The following is a 6,000-nucleotide window of genomic DNA, read 5'->3' as shown; positions in this document are numbered from 1 at the left end:
TACTCCGTAAAACCTTTAAAATACCTTGTAAATTTTTCCCGCCAAAAATTTTCCCGCCAAAAAAATTTCAGCAAAAAAATTGCAGAATCACTTTTAAAGGTTTTTACAAGTGTTTTGGCGGGAAAATTGCGGGATCACTTTTCCCGCCAAAAAATATTTTGTATTTTGTGGACCTAATTTTGTTTCAAATAAGGGTAAAATGGTCATTAAAAATTAAAAGAGGGCAAACTTAAAAATGGACTCTTAAAAAGGGCATTTTTGAAAAGGGATATTGAAAAAGGGGCATTTTTAACAATTTCTCAAATATTATTGTACCTTAGATTTATGTATGGAAACTATAATCAATTATAATTCGATTTTTGTCAAAATAAAGTAAAACTTTTCTAAATTAATAGTGTCAGGACCATAAAATTCTATTAATTTATCGATAAATGAATAATCATTAAATTATTCATAGTTTTGGCTAATTTTTGTAATTCTTAAAAAAAATCAATCTGAAAAGAAACTTTTTTTTAGAAATCAATATCCTTTTAAAACCAAATACAAGTAAAAAAATAATTATTATCCCTAGAAAACAATAAAACTCTACCAAGGACTAATGCATATTTAAAAAAACAAACAATACTAAAATTATATTTTACTAAATTTTCTTACATATATATTAATATATATATATATATATATATATATTATATTTATAAGTTTATACAATTATTAATTTATGATAGACCATATAGTTACATATGATTGTCAAAAAAAATATTATTTTATTTTATCAAATTATGTTAAATATTACACTGGTCCGTCTCGAGACCATAGAAAATTATTAATTTATTGTTATTATTAATTTATCTGAGTATTAAATTTATATATGTTTTTTTGTACAAACTATTCACAAGACTTCAATTTACAATTGTGCTCACTTCTTTTCTTCACCTTATCAATTTGGATGTTGTATAATTGCTAAATCATGTTCACAATCTTCGTAAATCTACTATCGTAGATTTAACTTTATTGAAATATGCATATAGACAATAACAAATTTTAAGTTATTTTTCAATATATAAATTTGTCATGTTATATGGTAGATTTCTTTTTTTTTTTTTTTTTTTTTCTGTGAATTGAAGAATTTATTTTAAATGATACAAAACCTTATTAATAAACTCGTCTCCGGCCTTCATTACTCTAGGCAAGGCTCTGGATAGGGATACCCCAAATAATATCTCAACTATGAAAATATCCTAAACTGAACAATGAAAATATACAAAACGAATTAATTAAAAAGTTAAAGAAAAAAAGGTTTAATAAAAAAAAACGAAAGACCCTAAAAAAGGCTTATAAAATCTTGAGTCGCCGATCCAATTCCTTTCTTCACTGCAATTTTTGCGATATACATCGTAGATTTAACTTTACTGAAATATGCATATAGACATTAACAAAATTTAAGTTGATTTTCAATATTTAAATTTGTTATGTTATATTGTAGATTTCCTTTTTTCCTGTGAATTGAAGAATTTAATTTAAATGATACAAAACCTTATTAATAAACCTTAATTTAAATGATACTTGCGAGGCTTCAGCTTGTTGTTCGTACCAACTGGAAATCTCTCTTTATAAAGGAACACCATCACATCATCACCTTCTTTGAAAACTTTGAACCTCCGACGTTAATCAGCAGCGACCTTGTTCTTCATCCCGGTAGCCTCTAACCTAGCCTTGACAGCTTCCTTAACAGCTAAAATCTCTTCAGCCATAGTTTCAGCTGATGCACTTACTCCAGGAGCCTTTGGCAACTTAACCAAATCAACCACATGCTTAGGAACAGAAGTATACACTAGAGAAAAAGGTGATTTCCCTGTCGCAGAATATACAACACTATTGTAAGAAAATTCTACTTGAGGGAAAGCTAAATCCCACTGCTTCGGTTTATCCCCACAAATACTTCGAACCATATTTCCCAAGGTTCTATTAGTTACTTCAGTTTGCCCATCCGTTTAGGATGAGCTGTAGAACTTCGGTTAAGAGCTGTTCCAAACATCCTCCATAGAGTAATTCAGAAATGACTTAGAAGCTTCGTGTCCCTATCTGAAGTAATCGTCTTAGGAACCCCGTGAAGGCGCACCACCTCCCTAAAAAACAGCTTGGCTATGTTGGATGCATCAGCAGTCTTCTTACATGCAATGAAATGTGTCATCTTGGAATATCTGTCAACTACTACAAACATAGAATCCACACCTCGTTGTGTACAAGGCAATCCCAACACAAAATCCATAGCCAAATCTTGCCAAATATCATCAGGAACAGGTAAAGGCATAAAAAGACCAATATTTTGAGATTGACCTTCTGATACCTGACAAATATAACACCTTTTGACAATAGCTCCAGCGTCTCTCCTCAAGTGTGGCCAAAAATATCTCTCCTCTAGGCTACCAATGGTCTTGTCTCTACCCAGATGCCCACTAAGACCACCCCCATGCAAATCACGGATCAACTTCTCTCTTAGCGATGAGTAAGGGATGCACAATCGATCTCCTTTAAACAAGTAGCCTTCTCGGATATGAAAATCTGCAGAAGGATGCTTCTCGTTGCACTTGGCCCATAGTTCCTTGAATTCAACATCATTTTCATACAAATCCTTCATGAACTCAAAGCCTACAATCTCTTGTGCTAAAGTAAGTAGCAATGACGCCCTCCTACTCAAAGCATCTGCCACCTTATTAAGATCACCTAACTTATGCTGGATTATAAAAGGGAATTTCTACAGAAAATTTACCCAACGAGCGTGCATTTTGTTTATCACTTTTTGACTGTGAAGAAACTTCAAAGCTTGGTGGCCAGTGAACAAAATGAACTCTCTCTGAATCAAATAATGCTCCCACTACCTTAAAGCTCTAAATACTGCATAGAATTCTCGATCATAAGTGCTCCTGTTCTATCGAGCTTCACTCAATTTCTCGCTGAAAAAAAAGCCATTGGTCGTTTTTCTTGGGAAAGGACATCACCTATTCCCATTCCATTAGCATCACATTCAACTTGGAACACTTTATCAAAATCGGGTAATGCTAGAACAGGTGCAGTACAAAGCTTTTCCTTAATTAAATCAAAACTTTTCTCTTGTTCGAGACCCCAATGACACTTTCCTTTCTTCAGACACTCAGTAATAGGAGAAGTAATAGTACTGAAATCCCGTATGAATCTCCTAAAGAAGGTAGCAAGACCATGAAAGCTGCGTACCTCAGTGACTGATTTCGGGGCAGGCCAATCCCTAATAGCTTTCACTTTATCTTCATCAACATGAATTCCTTCTTCTCCAACAACAAAGCCTAAAAATATCAACTTATTGGTGCTGAATGTACACTTTTTCAGATTGATGTACAATTTATTCTCTTCTAAAACCTGCAACACCTGTCTCACATGCTCAAAATGTTCTTCTTTGGTTTTACTATAAATCAGAATATCATCGAAATAAACCACCACAAAAGAACCTGTAAACGGTCGAAGAATTTGATTCATTAGTCGCATGAAGGTACTAGGGGTGTTTGACAATCCAAATGGCATCACCAGCCACTCGTACAGTCCATCTTTGCTCTTGAAAGCGGTCTTTCATTAATCTCCAGGCCTAATTAGTATCTGATGGTAACCACTGCAAAGATCTATCTTGGAGAAGACCTTAGAACCAGTTAACTCGTCAAGCATGTCGTCTAATCGAGGAATTGGGAAATGATACTTGATAGTTATCTTGTTGATGGCTCTACTATCGACACATATTCGCCATTGGTTATCTTTCTTAGGAACAAGAAGAACTGGCACTGTGCAAGGACTCATACTCTCACGAATAAACCCTTTTCTCAGCAGATCTTCGATTTGTTCCCTCAAGATCTCATTTTCCTTAGGACTCATACGGTAATGGGGAAGGTTTGGTAAGCTTGATCCCGGAATAAGATCAATCTAAGTCACTCCTACGTCAGTCTCACTGGGAACTTAGTTTTAATGGTTTTACTTTTCCTTTGATATTTCCTTATTTCACGTTTCTATTTTGCATAGAGTTTTCTATTTTATGTTTTGGTTTCTTCTCTATATAAAGAGAGATCCTAGGTCATTTGCAAGACAATTTTTATCATTCTAATTAATAAAAGCAGAGAGCTTTTCTCTAATCTGATGGATTTCCAAAGTTTCAACCCTTCAAGTTCGACGCTAGCGAACTCAATTTCTATCTAGGCATAGTGTTTGCTATTCGTAGAGATTCTGACTGCGTCAAGTGGTATCAGAGCAGGCTTTCTCCTGTCTTTTTTCAAAGCTTGATCAGCTATGGCAGATTAATCGTTACCAAAGCAGACTTACAGGATTTTACCGAGGCTATTACCACGGCTCTGACTGCTTTGACCAATCATATGACGATTTTGATAACCGAGATAAAAACACTAACAACAACGATAACCATCAAAGAGGCAGAGAAGGAGAACAAGTTGTGCTTAACAAAAATCAGCAAAGAGGCAGAGAAAGAGGCTTTCTCCTGAATGGTCTAAGATCTCTTCTGAATGGTTTAATGTCTCTCCTGGTCGCCAAAGTTTGGTTTGCAAGTAATTAAACCCGTTAGCTTCTATATAAGACAAGCTGAGAATCATCTGGTTTAGAAAATTGATATCTCCTAAACCAAAATCGGTTTTGACTTGATTCTAATTCGAAGAGCTCCTCTAATGAGTAAAGAATATAGAAAAATTCACTTCGTAGCTTAAATCGGGAAAAATGTCGAAAAATGCGCGAACTTTCAAATTTGGGACGAAAAATTGAATAATATTATTTTTTTTGTAAAGTCTAACCATTGATAATCACAAAAAGAAAAAATGCTTTTACACTAGAATTTTAATTTATTTTAATTTAAAAAGTTTCAAAACTTGGATTAATTTGGAACAAAAGAATAATATATATATTCATTATAAGCCTTTTTGTATATATAAGAAGGTTAAATATGTTGAAAATGGATAATGATCATCCATTCGTTTACTTATCCTTATTTCTAATATTTTACTTTTGCATCAAGTTACTTGGCCTCTAAGTTTTATCTCTTTGTTCTTATATATAAACGTTGTACGTGAGAAACATTAAGGAGAAGAAGAGAATATTACTTCTCTCACTTAATTCTCTCCATCTCTCTCTCTACGTTATATCTTTCTCTCTTTTATTATACATATCTATTATATTATATATGTTTGAGTTATCATTTATAACACGTTATCAGCACGACATCTTTACCGCTTGAACGTTTACGAGGTAAGTAAAATTTAATGTTGTTTACATTCATTTATGTTTATAGAACGTAAATATTTTAGACATCGTAAGACTATGCCTTTTTCCGGTTTGATCGTTATAAATGGTAGGCTTTGCCTTCTTTACGATCAAATAAAAAGCTATGTCTTTTCCGGATAGATCGTTATATATGGTACACTATGCCTCCTTTTACGATCAAATAAATGGCTATGCTTTTTCCAGATCGATCGTCATATATGGTAGGTTTTACCTTCCTAACGATCAAATGAAAATTTATATTTTTTCCGGATTGACCGATATATATGGTAGGTTCTGCCTCCTTCTCTACGATCAAACAAAAGCTATGCCTATTGAATTCTTAATGGAAGGCGATGCCTCCTGAATTCTTATATGAAAAGGCTATAGTCCATAAATTATTATTTTTCTTCATTTATGTGTTTAATTATTTTTATTTATTTTATTCGTAAAGAATAAATATATGTGTTATATGAGATTTAAAGACATTTATTTGTCTTTAAAATCAAAAATATATTTCTCTTGTGAGAATATATGAAGCACGTGTCAATATATTTTTAGACAGTGCAAAATAATTGGAAGGTCTAGATGAGGTAGTCTCTCGACTTCCAAATGCATCAGATTCATAATAATCGATGCTTTGTGTACTCCAAAGTCTCAAAGAAACTCGTGTAGTTTCTAAAATATTTTTCTTTATAATTATTATTATATTGAGAC

The sequence above is a fragment of the Arabidopsis lyrata genome (genome assembly GCF_000004255.2).
Source record: "Arabidopsis lyrata subsp. lyrata unplaced genomic scaffold ARALYscaffold_8, whole genome shotgun sequence".
NCBI lineage: Eukaryota > Viridiplantae > Streptophyta > Magnoliopsida > Brassicales > Brassicaceae > Arabidopsis > Arabidopsis lyrata.
This window is presented reverse-complemented; position numbering follows the sequence as displayed.